The sequence below is a fragment of the Neomonachus schauinslandi genome, chromosome 14 (assembly GCF_002201575.2).
Source record: "Neomonachus schauinslandi chromosome 14, ASM220157v2, whole genome shotgun sequence".
Taxonomy (NCBI): domain Eukaryota; kingdom Metazoa; phylum Chordata; class Mammalia; order Carnivora; family Phocidae; genus Neomonachus; species Neomonachus schauinslandi.
This window is the reverse complement of record NC_058416.1, coordinates 76,924,908-76,945,336: the sequence shown is the minus strand read 5'-3', so window position 1 is coordinate 76,945,336 and position 20,429 is coordinate 76,924,908. Positions and strand designations below refer to the sequence as shown.

The 20,429-nt window shown below is 42.9% G+C and overlaps 1 protein-coding gene across 2 annotated transcripts in view; it reads right to left on the bottom strand.

The window, feature by feature from the left end:
* The window catches only part of CIT (citron rho-interacting serine/threonine kinase), a 160,713-nt gene that overhangs the window by 99,941 nt on the left and 40,343 nt on the right, over positions 1 to 20,429 (bottom strand). The gene's annotated exons all lie outside the window — the stretch shown is intronic.

Here is a 20,429-nt window from a genome sequence, read left to right as displayed (position 1 = left end):
GCTGGTGCCAGCGGCTGACCCACACCTATGTATTTCTTCCTCTGGACAGCTCTAAATCATCAATATTTAATGTTAATCATTGAAATAAGATGGCATTTCTACATTTCATGCAATGAAATGAGAGAAAGGAGCAGGAAAGAGGACCTGGGAGGCATGTAACTCACGTTAGGATAGCACTGCAGTCTAGCTCATTCATAGCCAGAGGAGAGTGCTCAGAGCTCTTATCAACCACTTTTTTTTTTTTTAGTTCATTATCATCCCTCCTCCCCACCTCAGTTATGCGCCCAAATTCACCGCAGTTTAATCAGCATAATGAAACACCAGCCAAATAAAGTTCTTCCCGATGATTTACAGCACCCCTGCCCCCTGATGGTGTAAATGCACCGATGGACGTCTGCGTCCTACCTCGTTAAGGCATGACTCCAGGCTAGGGGCATCTTACATCTTCTCCACTTTCTGCAGACCTACTAAGCTCTCTTGGTCAGGGAGGGGGACACTCGGCCATCAGTCACCAGGAGGCTGCCCATTGTGGTGGGCTCCGGGGGGTGTAGCGGGCCAGAAGCGTTACCATGGCTGCAGGCTGAGGCGTCTGTGGCAAGCCGGCCGGTTGAGTTGGGGAGCCGGGCATCACAGCCCCCGCGGTGCAGGCTTCATGCTCCCCACTCTGTGCGTGCTCTGGCAGGAACCCCACCTGGCCGCCTGCGTGGCAGGGGCCAGTGCTGATCCAAGTGACAGAGCAGCATGACTCACTGCCGGAGCTCGCTACAGCGCCCCCTAGGACCCTTGTCACGGCCGGTCACAGTCCAGGCTTCCTTTTTAACTCCTTGTTTTCTGAAGCAGCTGTGCACCAGACAGAAGCAGCAGTCTGGTTTCTGCTTACAGACTCAAAAGAATCTGGCTGTTTGCAAAGTACCCCAGTGACAACCACATCGAAGCGGCAGTGCTGGGGAGTGAATGGAGAGGTGAAGGGATGGTGTGGAGGGGGAGGGAAGGAAGCCACAAGGAGGAGGTCTGGCTCCTCCTGGGAAGAGCAAAGGAGCATTCGCAGGGCTTCAAGTGCACTGAGACGAGGTAAGAGATTGAAAACGTAAAATGCACTACCAGGAAATTATTTAACACCTCCAAGCTCTCAAGAGAATTTAAAGCTTCCCTGTTAGTATCAGAATCTACTTGCTTAATACTTTAAAAATTAGCTGATGGAAAGAAAAATTACATTGAATGCTTCAGCCCACATCCTGTGTGTACTTCCATCAACATAGACTAAAATCCAATCTGATTTCAACTACCCAATACTTTAAGAAAAAAAAAATAATAATGGAAATTACATTTCATAAGGATCAGAAAGAGAAGTTTTCCATCTCAAAAAACTCAGATAAAGACTGAGGAAATGTATGCAGTTTCACAGATGATACAAATATGGAAGCGTTATGACCGATGGCACATTACTTGGGATCTGAGTGGGTTCAAATCCCAGCTCTACCACTTACCAGCTCTGTGACTTCGGGAAAGTCACTTAACCTCTCTGAGCCTCATTTCCAACATAGAGATAAATTCCTCAAAGGGCTGTTGGGAGGTTTAAATGGGAAAAAAAAAATCTATATACAGTGCTTAGCATATTCCTTAGCACACAGTAAACACTCCATAAAAATCACCTATTATTGTTATTGCTCACATGAGATTCATGTTTATGACAGATCTTGCAATTAGTGAAGGCTGGTGAGATACAGCCCAATCTGTGTTGAATCTTCTTCTTCCGTGCTCAAAGCACGCACACACTCATATGGATGTTTGTGTTTATCATATCATCTTATTTCTAGCAGAAGTTTAATTCCCTTTCCACTATATACTAATTTATCTTTGGGAGACTAAAATAGAATCCCATATGATTAATATAGGGGTAGGAGCCACCCTCTGTGAAATAATTATGATTTAGAAATTCTGTACTATAAAATAAGATTTCTCTTGAAAACTCCATCATGCTCAAAGCCAGCCCATATGGTCGAGATTAGAAAAATGGCCAGACAATCTTCAATAGAAGGAAGGAAAAATCAACATGAAATACACCAGCTGGTAACAGGTGAGATAGTCACAGGATGGATTGAAAGCCAGGGATATAAACCTCTAGACAGGTAGTCAGTTGACCTCAACAGTAAGGTCTGAAAAGAAGGGCTTATAGGAGCACCTGGGTGGTTCAGTCGGTTAAGCATCTGACTCTCAATTTCAGCTCAGGTCCTGATTTCAGGGACGTGAGATCAAGCCCCACACTGGGCCCTGCACTCAGCTGGGAGTCTGTTTGAGATTCTTTCCCTTAGCCCCTCCCCCTGCTCACAATCTCTCTCTCTCTCTCTCTCACTAAAATAAATAAATAAATCTTAAAAAAAAAAAAAAAAGACTTATAAGGGCCACATTTGGGCAGGAAAAGAGCCACAGCCTCAAGCCAAAAAGAAATGGACAAACTGGAAATTCTCTACCCACCAGAAAGTGACAAGGATGTTCACCCTTGGCCAGGACCCGTTGGGGGAAAGAAACAGGCTGGCGATTAAAACTGTAATCCCAGCTAGGGTGTCTGCATTTATAGTATCCGGTATAGGGTGGGAACTACAAAACAAGAAATTTGGGGCGCCTGGGTGGCTCAGTCGGTTAAGGTCTGCCTTCGGTTCAGGTCATGATCCCAGGGTCCTGGGATCGAGCCTCACATCGGGCTCCTTGCTCAGCAGAGAGCCTGCTTCTCCCTCTCCCTCTGCCTGCCTGCCGCTCCCCCTGCTTGTGCACTCTCTCTCACCATCTCTCTCTGTCAAATAAATAAATAAAAAATCTTAAAAAACAAAGAAGAAATTAACATCAATACTGGCCTAGGATCACTGAGCCCTTAGGGCACTGGCAGACACAAAAGGAGAACATCTTGTGGAAGCACTTCCACAATCCAGGGCACATGGGACAGACAAACCAACAGACACACACACACACACACACACACACAGGCCCTATTTGAAAGGAATTCACACACAAAAAAGTAAAAACCAACAACTACACATAACGAGGAAAAAGAAGCCACCCAAACTACCATGGAGGACCATCATCACATATAAGAAATGGGAAAATTAGCCTTCCAAAAACTGCAGATAAAAGAACAATCTAAATGGGCCATAAAAGGGGTGCCTGGGTGGCTCAGTTGGTTAAGTGACTGCCTTCGGCTCAGGTCATGATCCTGGAGTCCTGGGATCGAGTCCCACATTGGGCTCCCTGCCCAGCAGGGAGTCTCCTTCTCCCTCTGACCCTCTTCCCTCTCATGCTGTCTCTCATTCTCTCTCTCAAATAAATAAAATCTTAAAAAAAAAACTTTTTTAAATAAATAAATAAAATAAAATGGGCCATAAAATTAATTTATTATCAAGGTAAATAAGTAGAAGCTCTAATAAAAGAATAGGATACTCTGAAAAAAGGACCACACACATTTGAAAGGAACCAAACAGAACTTTAAAAATGACAAGTATTGTTATTGAATTTGAAGTTTAAAACTCCCTGAATGCATTAAATAGAAGATTAGACACAGCCAAAGAGAAAATTAGTGAAGTAGCGTTAGATCTGAAGAAATCACATAGAATCATACTTCTCAAAGTGTTATGTGTAGACTGGCAGCATCAGCATCACCTGGGAGTTGGTTAGAAATACAGAATCTCTGGGGCGCCAGGGTGGCTCAGTCGGTTAACTGTCTGCGTTCAGCTCAGATCATGATCTCAGGGTCCTGGGATCCAACTCTGCGTTGGCTCCATGCTCAGCAGGGAGTATGCTTCTCCCACTCCCTCTGCCCCTCCCCCCACTCATGCTCTCTAATAAATAAATAAAATGTTTAAAAAAAAATACAGAATTTCTGGCTCTGCCCCCCATCCACTGAATCAGAACCTGCATTGTAACAAGATCTGCAGTTGGAGAAGTGCTCACATGGAATGCAGCACAGAGACAAAGAGACAAGACATAAGAGGTCAGGAGACAAAGAATGAGAAGGTTCAATATATATCTTAACAGGTGCACCAGAAAGAGAGAGTGAACTAGCTCAAAATCTGGATGCCACATTTTGAAAGGATTATGGGAAACTTGGTCAAATCCAAGACTACCAAGTATATGACCACACCTATCTTTGGGGGCTAATTCTCCTCCTTCTTGTACCTTTTTATGGAAAATGTTCCTTTTTTGCTCCTCATAAAATATAATTTTTCTGAGCAGCCTGGATGGCTCTGTTGGTTGAGCATCTGACTCTTGGTTTTGGCTCAGGTCATGATCTCGCAATTGTCAATCAAGCCCTGCTTCAGGCTCGGTGCTCAGTGCAGAGTCAGTCTGCTTCAGATTCTCACTCCCTCTCCCTCCCGTTCACTCTCTTTTTCTCAAATGAATAAAATCTTTTTTAAAATGTAATTCTTCTTCTTTACAAAAGGTATTAATAGGTCATTGGATTTAAGCCTATGTTGATGGAGATACACAGTATATCTGAGAACATAGCAGAGTGCCAGGCACACTGTAGGTGCACAATAAATATTTGCCGAACAGATGTATAGAAAGTGACTCTTGGAAAGAGAGCACCTAGCATAATTAAGGCCACGGAGAAATTACTTGATGTTTGAGTTAAATGAAGAGGCTTTAAAAGTGGAGATTGTTCTGTCTGAAAAATATGTTAATGAGTGCCTTATATTAATATTTTCTGATACAGTATTATGAAATCATCTCATCCCCCATACCCACCACATTCAATAATGACAAATCAGAAGTCATATATTAAAATCTACTGTTCATTGCCAGAAATTATAAAGAAAAACAAGAAAATCTTTTCCTTTGTATTTTTAAAAATAAATCAGCCTGGGGGCACCTGGGTGGCTCAGTCGTTAAGCGTCTGCCTTCGGCTCAGGTCATGATCCCAGGGTCCTGGGATAGAGCCCCGCATCGGGCTCCCTGCTCCGCGGGAAGCCTGCTTCTCCCTCTCCCACTCCCCTGCTTGTGTTCCCTCTCTCACTGTGTCTCTCTCTGTCAAATAAATAAATAAATCTTTAAAAATAAATAAATAAATAAATAAATCAGCCTGTGCTTGAAGTCACATTAGGGCACATTCCACATAGTGGCAAGGGCTATGCAAGCAAGTTCTGGAGTGTTTCCTGCCCGCCCCCCATCCCCAATTATAAGATAGATGGCAGAACAAGGTTTTCAGAAACAGCTATTTTAAGAGCTTTAGTTACTCTCTCTCCTATAAATTCTCTCTTTTCTTTAATTCTGACAGTCATTAGAAGCTTTTCGGGGGAAAATTGTATTGCCTACAAATTAAAAAAATAAAAACAAAAAAACAAGGAAAGGAGAATCAACTGGATTTGTCCTCTTGGCCCTCCTTATCTCTAACATGTTCCATTGAGCTCCATCTACCCCATTCCCACCCTTACATTTTTCAGCATACCACACAAACATTAATATTACAAATAGAAAAGATTTTCTAATTTTGGTATAGTATTTATTGCCTGCCTTCCCCACTGGAACACGAGCTCCACGAGGGGGAAGACTATGGCTGTGTTCACCATTACACCCCTAACACCTGGATGTCCTTAGTCAATGTTTAGTATCTATTCTGTTAAAGGAATGAATGAATAACAAGAACCTTGGATGTGTGATAATTTCTTAAACCTAATGGGCTATTTTGTGCAATGTGCCGCTTTAGGAAACCTAGAGTACCTGATTTAGTCATGAAGAATTGGCACATTAAAAAACAAGTACGACAACAAAAATCTGCCTAGATATAGCTCATAAAACTCCTATGACTTTTAATCATCACTGTGAGTTACAGACACTGGTGCTGAGTCGCATGTGGCAGAAGCACAAGATGAATAACAGCCAACAGTGTCATAAAGGACAAAGGCACATAAATAAATATTGTGTAATGATATAATGAATCGGGACTGTGCCTAGAACACAGTGGGCATCCAATATTAAATCAAAAACATTTTCAGCTTCATTCTATCTACCATGATGGCCCTTATCTTAAAAAAAAAAAAAAGTACTTAATTAATGCGATACCATGTTCAAACCTAAAAGGAAGACGACCAGAAAAGTGGCCGTCCTCCATTTCCTTAAACTCCGAAGCAACCAATGTGATCGCACTTATCCATGGTACAAAGGCAGGACTGCAAAGTAGGTGAAGAGGAGGCTATTTATGTCATTTAGAGGTCAAGGGGTGGGCGTGAAAAGCAGAGATGCATAAATGGAGTGCCGGTAAGTTCTGCCGAAGGGGACACAGTGAGTTTTGTGTGTTCCTGCGGGAAAGTGTCACAGAGGTGATTGAATGTCAAGAGTTGGTTAAAAGGTATCTTGGCGGGCTGGAGTGGGGAAGAGTACCACTTTAGAAAAGCCACAGAGCTGCAGCTCGAGGGAGCCATGGGTAATGAGGCCAGGAAGGAAGCGAAAGTGAAATCTTGGCCGGATCTTGAAGCGGGAGAATCCTGGATCGGATTGACAGAAGGGATTATTAGACAGAGTTTTAGAGCGCTGGGCTGGTGTCAGTGCCAGAGACTGATACCATCGCTGCAGGAGCGGTGGTTGGAAGAGGTCGATGCTAGAAACCTCTAAAGGACAAGTCTACAATAGTCAACATGACAAATTCTACAGTAAGGAAGTGATAACGGAAACAGAGAGGATGTGGATTAACAGGAGGCAGGCTACAGAAAGAAGGGGCAAAATGTGACAACTGACACAACAGCAGAGCTTTTAGGAATTTCAACGACCAACTCTTAGAATGGGAACAGCTCCGAGAGAAAGAGGTTGCAATAGTAGGAAGAGCAAGAGATCCAGGATCAGAGAGATCGTGGGAATGAACCAATAGAATAAGTTAGGGGATAGGCAAATACAACTAGTCACTAAATATACGTAAATAATTCAGCCCATCAAAACAGATTTCTATTCCCCAGAGCCCCAGGCAAGTCCCCTACTTTCTCCCCTCTGGGTAGGAAGTGGTCAGGTATAGCTCCTCCAAACAAAATGTTGTGTAAGAAATACAAAAAGAAGACAAACTAGATCCAGTTTCCAATAGACTTAGGTAAATAAAATATTCTCCCATGTCTTTGCTTCCCAAAAGAGTCATAAAGAGACTTTAAGGTAATGCTGATTTGGCCAGTGGTCAATTTTTACAATGGTGTCTTCAAAGGAGATGAATAAGGAAGTTAGCATTACTCAAGTATGCTTCAATCAATCAGTCTCAAGGACGCTAGGGTCTAGCTGCCAACGGCTAAGCAGATTCCCTCTGGTGGCAGATTCAAATTCTTGATGAGTTGTGTGCTCTGTCTGAACCTCACCATTCTCAAAGGCATGTTCCTACCAGGCTGCTTAGCATCAAGTCTTTGGTAAACGATGGACATTTTTCCACAGATTGATACTTTGAGAGATGCTTTCTCTCAATTCTGCATCATACTTGAACCAGACTTCTAATATTGTAGCTTTACTTTGTCCCCCGCCCTCTGGGTCTGGGTACTCAGCATACCTGCAAAACACTTACACGGGCTGGAAACGCTCCAAAGAGAGAATCCTTTCAAACCTCAACTAGTCATGACTGCATTTTCCTGCCAGTTTGGGTCTAGATCTAACCAGTGTGGGGCCCAGGTGGACGCCCCCAGAACATACTTCAAGGATAGTGAAGGAGCTAGTTCCTCTGCTTGCATTCCCTAGGACCAGATCACTCTAGCACGTACCTACTGCAGTAGATATCTCTAAGCAAGATTTCTCAGCTGTGGCACCAGTGACATGTGGGAGGGGAGAGTACTTCGCTGGTGGGGGCTGCCATGTGTCTTGTAGGGCATTTAGCAGTATCGCTGACCTCTACCCATCAGATGCCATCAGTACCTCAAGTCATGACAACCAAAAATGTCTCCAGACGTTGCTAAATGTCCCATGGGGGGCAAAATCACCCCCAGTTGAGAACCAATGCTCTAACAGGTAAGGACTTCCAAAATACTGTTACCACAATACCTTCATCACACCCAACAAAATTAACAGTAACTCCGTAACATTATCTAACACCATATTTGTATTTGATTTCTCCAGTTGTCCCAAAAATGTCTCTTTACAGTTGGTTTCATTTCAGTCAGGATCCAAGCAAGGTTTACAAACTGATTTGGCTGGTGTGTCTCTTAATCTGTAACAATGACTTTATTTTAAAGTCATTTATTGGTCTAGGAAACTGGATCACATGTCTGTAGAATTTCCCAAATTCTGGACTTGGATGAATGCATCCTTGTTGACATCATTTAACATGTTTCTCTGTCCCCCATGCTTCCTATTAACTGGCAGTTCAATTGAGGGCCTTCCTTAGATTCATATTCAATTCTTTTGGCAAGAATACTTCCCAGTATTCTGGATGTGTTGTCTACTTAATGCATGACATTAGAAGGCACACAATGTCTGCTTGTCTCCCATCTTGTGATGTTCACAATGATCCATGGGTTCCATTGACATCAGCTTGATCCCCCCAATCTTTCACTTAAAGGTTTACAACCATTGATGAGCATTGCCTATAGCCATTATTTCATTAAGGGCTGCAAAATGATGGTTTTCTCATTTCACCATTCCTTCTACATGTATTAGCACATCAACAATTTGGTTACCCTGAAATATAGTTCAAATAGGAAGGCAGGTCAAATGCTTGGTTCTTTCCCTATATTTAGCAACAATCAGAGTAATGACTTGGGGGCCCTGAGCAACTGCCAGAAGTGACCAGTGAGATTTCTTTTTGAGTTATCATTAAGAACTCATAAATTATTATATATTTGTTGTGTTTCAAGTCACTACAGTCTTTTTGGTGTTCATATTGTCCCATCTTAGGCAAGGAGAAGCCCCTCTACTAGATATTCTTGGCAGAAAAGCCAAATCAGAATCTATTTTTATCTTTTGGAGCTACCTTCCAGTTTACAGGAGCCAGAAGAACAAGTACCATCATCATCCCTTACGGAGGAAGCAAAGAGACAAATGTGGGGGTATTCTGTAAGCCAATGATCTAACTTCATCATCAAGCCAATGGCATAGAAAAAAAATGATATACATGTATATATGTGCATATATACATCTGTGTGTGTGTGTGTATATATATATATATATATACACACGTATTTTTCATTAAAAAAATTTAAATTTATCTCCATAGCTGACTATATCCCAAGATATGAGTGACTTTGAATCCAACTGCTGGGAGCATTGGCAGAATGTGGAGGAACTGGATCTCTCATTCATTGTTGGTGAAAATATAAAACGGTACAACCACTCTGAAAAAGGTTGGCAATCTCTTAAAAAGTGAAGCATACCTCTATCATATGATCCAGCCATTCCACTCCTAGATACTTACCCAAGAGAAATGAATGTGTATGTCTGCAGGCTTGTACACAAATGTTCACAGAAGCTTTATTTCAAATAGCCAAAAACTGGAAACAACCACAACCATCAGCAGAGAACTGGATAAACAAACTGTGGTATATCCCTACAATGAACTACTACTTAGCAGTAAAAAGGAACAGACTATGACACATGCCACAACATAGGGAGAATCTCAGAATGATTATGTTGAATGAAAGAAGCTGGACAAAATAAGTACACCGTGCGGGACTCAATTTATATAAAGTTTAGAAAATAAAGCTAAACTACAGTGACAAAAGGCAGATCAGTCATTGCCCGGCGACAAAGGACGGAATGGGGAGGGGTGTGAGGAAAGGGTTTCAAAGGGGCATGAAGAAACTTCTGGGGATGACGGCCATGTTCATGCTCTTGAGTGTCATGATGGTTTCATGGGTATATACATATTTCAAAACTTAAACCGTATGCTTAAAATACATGTGCTTATTGTATGTCTATTATTCCTCAATAAAGCTCTTTCCAACCATTGGGAAGGGCAAATATTTTGTCCCCAATCCTTTCCTGGTCTGAGGAGCTTCCAGTCAGGCTCCTTCAGCCCATGAGGCAGAAGTGCTGCACAAACACATCCAGCCTCACCCCTCTGCTCACTCCTCCCCCAAGAAGAGGGAGCTAATGTGACTCATCAGGCTGGACATCACCGGGCTATGTTTTATTGGAAGGCAGGGTTACTGTGCCTGGAAAGCAAAGAACCAAGCTTAACACTTCCTGTTTCACTCAGCCAACTGACCGCTTTTGTCCTCCTTCTTTCCCTCAGTCCCACCGTGACAAGCCCTCTCTGTCCATGAGGGAAGGCCTTCCATTCTTCTCTGGGAGGGTGGGTAAATGTCCAGGAGCAGGTCAAGCGTTATTGAGTATTTGCCTCACCAAGAATAAAGTAGATATTTTCATCCCCATCTATGTGTTGGGGATGTGTGTGTCCTTTGCTTGTCAGAAGTTTGAAGGACAGGAAGAGTGGGTCTTACACCCCAACCTGCCAATGCTGTACGATGAACCCAATCCTTTTCTTTCCATCACTAGGGAGTTGGTCACATTTATTTTCTCTGAAGTGAGACGCTGAAAATCATTTGCAAACCCCTGGTTGTGAACAACCTGGACCTCCTACTCTTTGTCCTTTGGCTTCTTAACCTCTTTTGACTCCTGCCAGCCACCTTCTTAGTCCTATCCAAACTTCACACCCATAAAATGAGCGTAAATGCAATCACCACACTTCATAAAACTGACTTGAAAGTTGGCTGCTGAATATTGTCCCAGATGTTTAATGTAATTCTGATCTTTGGCCAAATAGTTTCCATGTTTGCTTGGTTGTCAAAGGTTTTTGGGCAAGTGAGAATTTAAGGGTCGAGGACTCCAATTTATGGGCTTTCTAGAAAAACCTTTCCCCAAGGAAAGGCATTAATTTACCTCATCTAGAACCGATTTTACTAAACTGAAATTTAACGTTGCACTGTTGGCTTGCACTAAGAGGCACGATAAGAAGCAGTTATGGGGAGGTGCAAGGGGGTACCTCAGTCAATTGAGCATCTGATTCTGGATTTCTGCTCAGGTTATGATCTCAGAGTTGTGGGATCAAGCCCCATGTCAAGCTCCACACTCAGCAGGAAGTTTGCTTGAGATTCTCTCCCTCTCCCTCTGCCCCTCCCCCCTGCTCTCTCTCTCTAAAATAAGTAAATAAATCTTTAAAAAAAAAAAGAAGTAGCAGTCATAGGGAAATCCCCAGAGCACATATGGGAGGAATGAGGTCCACAATGTCACAAGGAGGTCTCATTTTGGGGAATCCAATGATGAAATTCCTCAGGGCTCAGTATCCAGAAAATCAAGTCTTTTCTGAGCAAACCATTCTGGGTTTTTCTCTCATGGGACTGAGCTCTCATACAGTTGACCTTTGAACATGGATTTGAACTGTGGGGGTCTACTTACACATGATTTTTTTTCGATAATTCAGCACAGTACTGTAAATGTCTCCCTTCCTAACAATGTTCTTAATGACATTTTCTTTTCTCTAGCTTACTTTATTGTAAGAATATAGTATGTAATACATATAATATACAACATATGTCAATTGACTGTTTACATCATCAGTAAGGCTTCTGCTCAATAATAGGCTGTTAGAAGTTTTGGGGAAGTCAAAAGTTATGCACAGATTTTTGACTATGCAGGGGTCAGTGCCCCTAACCCCCATGTTAGTCAAGGGTCAACTGTCACTGTTCATATTTTCCTTTTTGCTTTGGCCACTAGGAGGCTTAGAGTCCCAAATCTGTCCTCGTCCAGCAACTTGACCAGAACTTCTTTGTTTTTACCTTTAACCCTGACTTATATTTCTTTACTGGGATACCCCCTTCAACCAGATTCCTACATTTATTTATTTTTATCCTTTTGATATTGCAATTATCTCTAAAATAAGCCATCTCAATTTATCTTGGAATAAAATGAAATACTGCATATTTTTAACATCTCTGGATGTAGCTTCTAAATTCAGACTACAGCAGGGAAATCCCATAATCCTAATTTATAAGCATTTAGCTCTTCTTAGCCTATTTTCTCCTATCAATAACTTACTTTCTAAAAACAGAACAATCCCCAAGAGACACATAAATACTTGCCTGTATAGCCCATAAGCCTGTAATAGCTACTGACTGCATGTCTTCATTATTCCTTGTTTATGTTGGAGTGGGGGGGGGGGGCCCACATGCTCCTGGGCTAGTAAGTTGAATTCCTGCCATCACTACTACAGCATCCCCCCCTCTTTCTACCTTCCTCTCTCTCATGCTGATCCCCCAACATCCCAGCTCCCCTTCCACACTTCCTCGTGCCCCTGAAGTCACTAGGTGGCTGTCCAACAGGGAGATACACTTCAGGGCCAACCAAGGCAAACACAGAAGCACATCTACCAACCTCCACAAACTAGCTTAGAAAACAAAGCATGGACAGACACCTGTTCAAATGAAAGGAACCCAAAATAAGCAGTCCTGAAAAAGGTCCAAAACAAGCCAACACACACACACACACGCTTCACAAGCCATTGAGATAATGCTATTCTAAAAGCAGAACGCTAAAATAAACAAATGAAATACTCATGTTAAAACCATAAGGGGTTTTCATTTGTAAAGAAGAGAACACTGCTCATTAGAAATCAATGCCAGAGTGGCCAATTCAAAGGATAAATATGGCAGGGCTTACAAAGATTTCTTCATTTATATCAATGATGCAGGAAAATCACCTGACAATAAAAACTCCTGATTTCTTGGGAGGCAGTATAACATCATAAAGAGTATAGGCTGTACTGGTGTTTATGTTGGTGTAGAATATTCTGGAAAGTTATATAAGAAACTGACAATAGTGGATCACTTTAGAGAGAGGCCCTGGGCATAGGGTGAGAAAGAGACAATTTTCACTGTTTAACCTTCTATGTCATTTCAATTTTTTTTTTTTTTTTAAACCATGGACTATACTAACTTTTCAAATAAATATAAGCAAAGAGAACCTGGAGTCAGAGAGAACTGCATTTGACTTCTGCCACTGCCAAGTACTGGCTCCGGGACCTTTGCCAAGTGGCTTCATCTCCTTAGGCCTCAATATCCTCACCTGTACTGTGGGACTAATCATAGCACCCATATCACAGAGGTGTAGTGAGCAAATGGGACAATAATACGCATAATGTGCTTTGCAGAGCCCCTGGAACATAGTAGGTGCTCAAAAAATGGCATGGCAATATAATACACAGCTAACAAGTTAATGAAGAAAACTTAATCCATCCTTAACTGAAACTAAATATGGGACAATAGTAAGCCGGGGGCAGGGCAGGGATGGAAAGTGGAAGGCATATAAACGCCTTCTTACAACCACCTATTTGCTATCAGTGGGTGGAGATTAAGGTGAGCCACCATCTTAAAAGATAGAAAGGTTGTAAAGCTCATCTGAGAAAAAAGCTTTAAATTCCTCAAAAGCAGAGCCTAAAATCCAGCATTTCTAAGCATTTCCATCCACGTATGGAAGTTTTCAGCCAAAAAGCAGTCTCCCCTTATCCCGAGCCCAGAGAACAAAATGAGGAAGAAGGGCCCTACAAAGATGAGCAAGAAATTCTGAGGCTGACAGGATAAATTTTCTCCTCTTCCAGGGCTTTGCAAATGCTAATATGCACAGGAACCTTATTTCTGGGGATCTTATTCAAGTGCAGTTTCTGACTCAGCAGGTCTAGGGGGGCCCGAGTCTCTGCATCTCTAACAAGCTCCCAGGTGATGTCGGGGATGCCAATGCTGCTGGTCCACAGACTGCACTCTGCGCAACAAGGTCCTACTGACCCCACACTATCATTCCATGACTTGTTAGCAACGGCAGTCTCAAGTGATTCTGATGACTGCAATATTTTCTCTCCTGGTAATAACCAGACTAATTCTAAATCAATGGTTCTCCATCGGGGGCAGATGTGGCACCAACAGACACTGGGCAATGGCTGGAGACATATTTGGTTGTCACAATCTGCACGGGGGTGGGTGCTGCTGGTATCTATGGGTAAAGGCCGGGGTGCTGCTAAATATCCTGCAATTCACACATAAGCTTGCACCACAAAGAATGATCCGGTCCCACATGTCAACAGTGCCGTGGTTGAGAAACCCTGTTCTAATAAACAGAAAATATGAATCAAGTCCTGTCAATTCATCTCAAGACTATATAAACCCCAAATTTGGAAGTGGGTCTTCAATCCAACATTGTCCTTTCTCAGGCTAGGTCTGAGGCCTGGGGAGGGTAACAGATTAGAGGAAAGAATGGGATGCTGTATGTGGGGAAAGAGTCACCAGGTCATAGTCCATGTTTTGCTTATAATCAAGCCTCTGTGGGGGCATGTGGGTGGCTCAGTCGGTTAAGCGTCTGACTCTTGATTTCAGCTCAGGTCATGATCTTAGGGTTATGAGATCAAGTCCTACAACAGGCTCCATGCTCAGCAGGGAGTCTGCTTGAGATTCTCTCTCCCTCTCAGTCTGCCCCTCCCCCGACTCATGCATATAAACACTCTCTCTCAAATAAATAAATAAATCTTTAAAAAAAAAATCAAGCATATGTGGTTCAGTAAGCCAGTGAGTGACCTACTAAGCATTAACCTTTCTATGATTTTGAGCAATTTAACAGGAACAAAGCTCTATGTAAGCAGAGGACCCAAAGTTTAGACTGTAAGTTCCCTGAAGGCAGGGCTATATCCAAATTTGCCCATCAACAGAGCTACAGCTAATTTAGCACAATGAGGAGGTAGATATTCAAACATCATGAGGAATTCAAAAATTACTGTGATTCCATATGCACTAAACAGACGTAGAGATTAAACCACTCGCAAATGTGACGTGGTTCTTTGTCATCACCACAAATATTATTACTAACAATGATCTATGCTAAGGCATGCATGGTTTTGTAGAAAGAGCATGGGCTCTAGAGTCACGCAGACCTCGACCCAAACCCGATTCTCTCACTCATGTGTTATGTGACCTGAGACAAGTGAGAATAGTGTCCACATCTGTAAAATGGGTATAGTAATCCTGACCTCTGACAGAATTGTTTTCAAGTAATACAGTGTGCTGTATTTAAACACCTACTGGTTGGCACACAACAGGGGCTACTTAACCAATATTTCCTACCATATTAAGGACCAGAGTAGATGCCCAGTGAGTTACATGGTGCTTATTTCTGCATACAACAATATGTAAGGAGCTCACATGAGGCTACGGAGCCGCAAAATCCCTTTCCTTTCAACCAAAGGCCATCATCCCCTAAATTTATTGAGCAACCATGAGGCCATTCGGGGCCTGGTAGTGCACAATGATCATCAATGACAAAAAGGAGACCTATCAGCAGGGGAATACCTCAGTGTTCATCAGCACGAGAGCACCCCCAGGTCACTCACTACCAGTGGAAGTGAAATGTCCTCTCTGCTAACAAACGCTAAGGACCTGAAAACTCACAATAATTTTGCAAGAAACGTGTCTTTCTGAGAATAGTGAAAGGAACACAAATTGGAGAAGCAGCCTGTGTCATAAGTAACAGACAATGCAAGTTCTCTAGAGCATTCACCACAGACGATCCAGGATACTTCCACAATCCACACTCGCGTTCTACATTCCTCACTGTCGGGACATGGTGGTCTTGAATGAAAGGGACAAGCATGCTGGTTCCGTGGACATCACTGTGCCTGTGCAGGGAACATATTTTAACAGATGCGACTAGAAAAGCGCACCAGGCAGCAAAACTTCCCCACTGATAGGAGCAGGTGCGCGATGCCAGGAAATGGAGGCATAACCACAAAGGCATGAATGGAAGAGGCACTCCGATTGGCCTCAGCTCTCCAGAAGCTCAGGAAATCAGACTGGGTACAACCAGACTCTTGCCCAACATCAGAAACATCACTGGGACTGCAGAGCCCAGGGCAGCCAGGATACTTAAGAAGCCTCCTACTGGAACCTGGAAAGCAGCCTTGAAATAATGATAATAATAAGCAGCTGAAAACGCAAGCTGACATCTGATCGTGTGAAGCTGGGAATGGAACATCAGGGTAATGGGTGCCTGGTGACCTCCATGGGGCAGTAACTCTCCACAAAGCTTTTGACTTGCTGGGAGAATAAGCATTCCGGAACTGGGTCAGGTTCCTGTTTCGCGTGGTGTTGCCCAGAGCAACCCTAAGAGGCTGGACCCAGGAGGACGCAGATGTTCCGTCTGACCTCAGTGTCAAAGCCAAGGCATGTCCTAGTTCCCCCCTCAGTAGCCACTCCCAATTCTGTCATTCAGAAATTTGCCCAGACCCTTCTTAAACTGCATTTATATATCTTGCCAGGACCACCTCTTGAGATAATGAGTTTTAGAAGATTATTACCTGCTGCGTTAAGCAGTACTTCCTTTCATTGGTTACAACAAGAAAAAGAAGAATTAGGGGTGAGGCAGCAGAGAGGCTAATGTTGCTTTCATCAAGGGACAATCTTGTGTGTGGAAAGTGGAAATATTTAATATGCTGGAGCCATAAGGCATTTGAGCAGCAACCATAAACTCAGGAAATCCAATGGCTTCAAGTTTTTTGGTTGAAAAAAATCACTCAAAGTGCATTTATGAAAAATGGGACTGGACAAAGGCATAATTTCTGTTAGAGTTATGTCGTTAGAAAGTAGTTCAAATAGCATGAAGTCCAGCAATGTTTTCAATCACACAACCCTGAGTTGATTGCAAATACACAGGGATTGGAGGTTGGTGAAAAACTGGGAAATCTGCTAGGAAAAATTCAGTGAATACCGTGGCTCTCTGCATAGTCAGGGATGCCATGGAACCTCTAGGAAAAGGCGCTACCAGTCCTCAGTGGACATGAAGATCCCACCCACTGGCTGAGCTACACCAAGTATCTCAGCCAGGCAGAGTCCCATTGGATGCAAACACTCTCATTGCAATATGGTATCCTGGACTGATTCCGGGAACAGAACAGAGACACGAGTGGAGAAACTGGTGAAATCGGAATAAAGTCTCAAGTTAAATTAATAGTAATGTGCAAATATTAATCTTAGTTTTGACAAATGTGGCATAGTTACGTCAGATGTTATAACATTAGGGGAAACTGGGAGAAGAAGGGTATGTGGGAACTCTCTGTACTATCTTTGCAACTTCTCTATAAATCTATTATTATTCCAAAGTAAAAGGTTTATTAAAATTAAAAGAAATTTTTTTAAAGCAAACATATTTCATAACACTTCAGAGCCACTATACTGGGAGTTGGAAGTCCATAAAAACCACCAAGATTTTTTTTTTTTTTTAAGATTTTATTTATTTGACAGAGACAGAGAGAGCGAGAGCAGGAGCACAAGCAAGTGGGAGTGGGAGAGGGAGAAGCAGGCTTCCCGCCGAGCAGGGAGCCTGATGTGGGGCTTGATCCCAGGACCCCGGGATCATGACCTGAGCCGAAGGCAGCCGCTTAACCGACTGAGCCACGCAGGCGTCCCAACCACCAAGATTTTTAAGAATCAAGATTTAAGGCAAAGGACATGAAAAGACATTTTTCTAAAGAAGACATACAGATGGCCAGCAGGTATCTGAAAAGGTGCTGAACATCACTCATCATCAGGGAAATGCGAGTCAAAACCACCCTGAGATAACACTTCACACCTGTTAGGATGGCTAGTAACCAAAAGACAAGAGGGGGTGCCTGGGTGGCTCCGTTGGTTGAGCGTCAGACTCTGATCTCAGCTCAGGTCTTAATCTTCGGGGCCATAGATTTGGGCCCCGCACTGGGCACCACGCCCAGGTCTATTTTGGGAGGGAAAAAAAAAAAAAGCCAAGAGACAACAAGTGTTGGCGAGGATGTGGAGTAAAGGGAATCTTTGTACACTGTTGGTAGGAATGAATGTTAACTGTTACAACCAGTATGGAAAACAAAAACTAAACTATTTTTAGTGGCTCAAAAACTAAAAATAGAACTACCACACGATCCAGCAATCCCTCTTCTGGTTGTACACCCAAAGAAAAATGAGATCAGTACCTCGAAGATTTATCTGTGCTCTCATGTTCATAGTAGCATTATTCACAACAACCAAGATATGGAAACAATCTAAGTGCCCATCAGTGATGAGTGGATAAAGAAGTTGTGGTACACACACAGGTACACACACGGTAATATCACTCAGCCTTAAAAAAAAGAAGGAAATCCTGCCATTTGCAACAACATGGATGAACCTGGAGGACATTATGCTAAGGGAAATAACATAGGCACAGAAAGAGAAAAAACCGTATGATCTCACTTTTCTGTGAAATCTAAGCGTTAAATGCATGGAAGCAGAGAGCAGGATGGCTACCAGATTGTGGCGGGGGGGTGGTGCGGGATGCGGAGATAGTGGTCAAAGGGTACAAAGTTGGGTGTTATATAGGATGAATAAGTAAAGCTAATACACAGCATGATGACTATGTTTAATAACTCTGTATTGAACATTGGCAATTTGCTAAGAGAGTAGATTACAGGTGCTCTCAACACAGAAAAGGAAAAAATGCTAACTATGTGAGGAGATGGATATGAACATTAGCTTGGCTACAGTAATCATTTCACCATATGTATGTACATCAAATCATCATGTTGTACACCTTATATACAATTTTTACTTTTTTTCAAGTTTTTTTTTAAGATTTTATTTATTTATTTTTGCAAGAGAGAGAGAGAGCACATGCACACTCGAGCACAAGTCGGGGGGGGGAGGGGCAGAGCAGCAGACTCCACTCCGAGCAGGGAGCCCGACGTGGGGCTCGATCCCAGGACCCTGGGATCATGACCTGAGCTGAAGGCAGACGCTTAACTGACTGAGCCACCCAGGCACCCTACGATTTTTACTTTAAAAAAATAACCTCGGAAAAAAAAAAAAGAATCAGGATTCAGGTGGATGAGAATCCCCTAATACAAGATGGCGGGGAGTGAGGGAATGACACACGCGCGTGTGTTAAAAATAAGGAAAAACTGGGCACCTAGCTGGCTCAGTCAGTGGAGTGTGAGACTCTTGGTTCTTGGTCTCGGGGTTGTGAGTTCGAGCCCTGCACTGGGTATAGAGATTGCTTAAAAGTAAGTTCTTAAAAAAAATAATAATAAGGAAAAACTAAGTGGGTATGTATTAGGACATGGAAATTTTAAGTAGATAGCCACAGGAGGCAGGGTGAGTCACGTATGGGGGCAGCAAGTGTGAAGATGACCAAGACTGTAGTGACCCATTACAAAGTCATCTCATCCCAAAGAAAACCAGGACCTTCCAAAAGATGGGCTGGGGCGCCTGGCTGGCTCAGTCGTTAAGCGTCTGCCTTCGGCTCAGGTCATGATCCCGGGGTCCTGGGATCGAGCCCCACATCAGGCTCCCTGCTCAGCGGGAAGCCTGCTTCTTCCTCTCCCACTCGCCCTGCTTGTGTTCCCTCTCTCGTTGTCTCTCTCTCTGTCAGGTAAATAAATAAAATCTTTAAAAATAAATAAATAAAAATAAATAAAAGATGGGCCTTGTTTTGTATGTTTGTTTAAAGATTTTATTTATTTTATTTTAGAGAGAGATAGCAGGGGGAGGGGCAGACAGCTAGGGAGAGAGAAACCCAAGCAGACTCTGCACGGAGCGCAGAGCCCAATGTGGGGCTCGATCTCCTGACCCCGAGATCAGACCTGAGCCAAAACCAAGAGTCAGACACTTAACCAACTGTGTCAGCCAGGCACCCTTAAAAGATGGGCCTTGTGATGGACAGCATGGGCCACAATCTACACTGACGTGTATCCCCTACGAGCACTATGTAATTTACAGAACAGGAGTTACACTTGTAAGTCCAATAAGCCTAGAGCCTATAAAACAGCCTGGAAGAAAAAGACTAGGACAAAATCTGGGAATTCTGACACCATACCAAAAACAACATCAAGGTGAACCAAAACTCAAAGTTACTTGGGTAATTCATCACCACTCACTGGCTCACTTGAGTGGAGACAGGTTGTTAAGATATAATCGGCAAGTGCACACAAAGAAAAATTAACTGCTCGTTCAAGGAGACTACAGAGACACAAAGGCAAGGCAAGAAAAGACTCAGTATATGAATAGCATCTATGGGAAACTGTATCAAATCTTTCTAAAAGCGAAAAAAGAAGACAGCCCTGAAAATATACTGTTGATTAAAAGCCCCAAACCTTGGAGATTTGGGGGTTGATGCATGAAGGTTAGAAAAAGTAAGCAATGTCCCTACCAGAAGAAAAAAAAATTGCTAAGAAATATTTACAAAAACGTAGCCTATTTAAATATTTGGGCAGGTTAGAGAAACCATCACAATGGCTTTCAACTGGACAACGCTGGATCTTAACCCAACTCCTACATTACAACGACATGGCTCCAGCTAGAAGCCTGGTGCTGACACCTTAGAAATGGATTCCACTCCGCACTTCCCCTCATCACCGAAGATAAAACACTCACACAGACCAACTGCTTTCCTACTGGCTCTCCTCTGTGCTAATCACTGGGTCACATTCAATCAACAACACATCC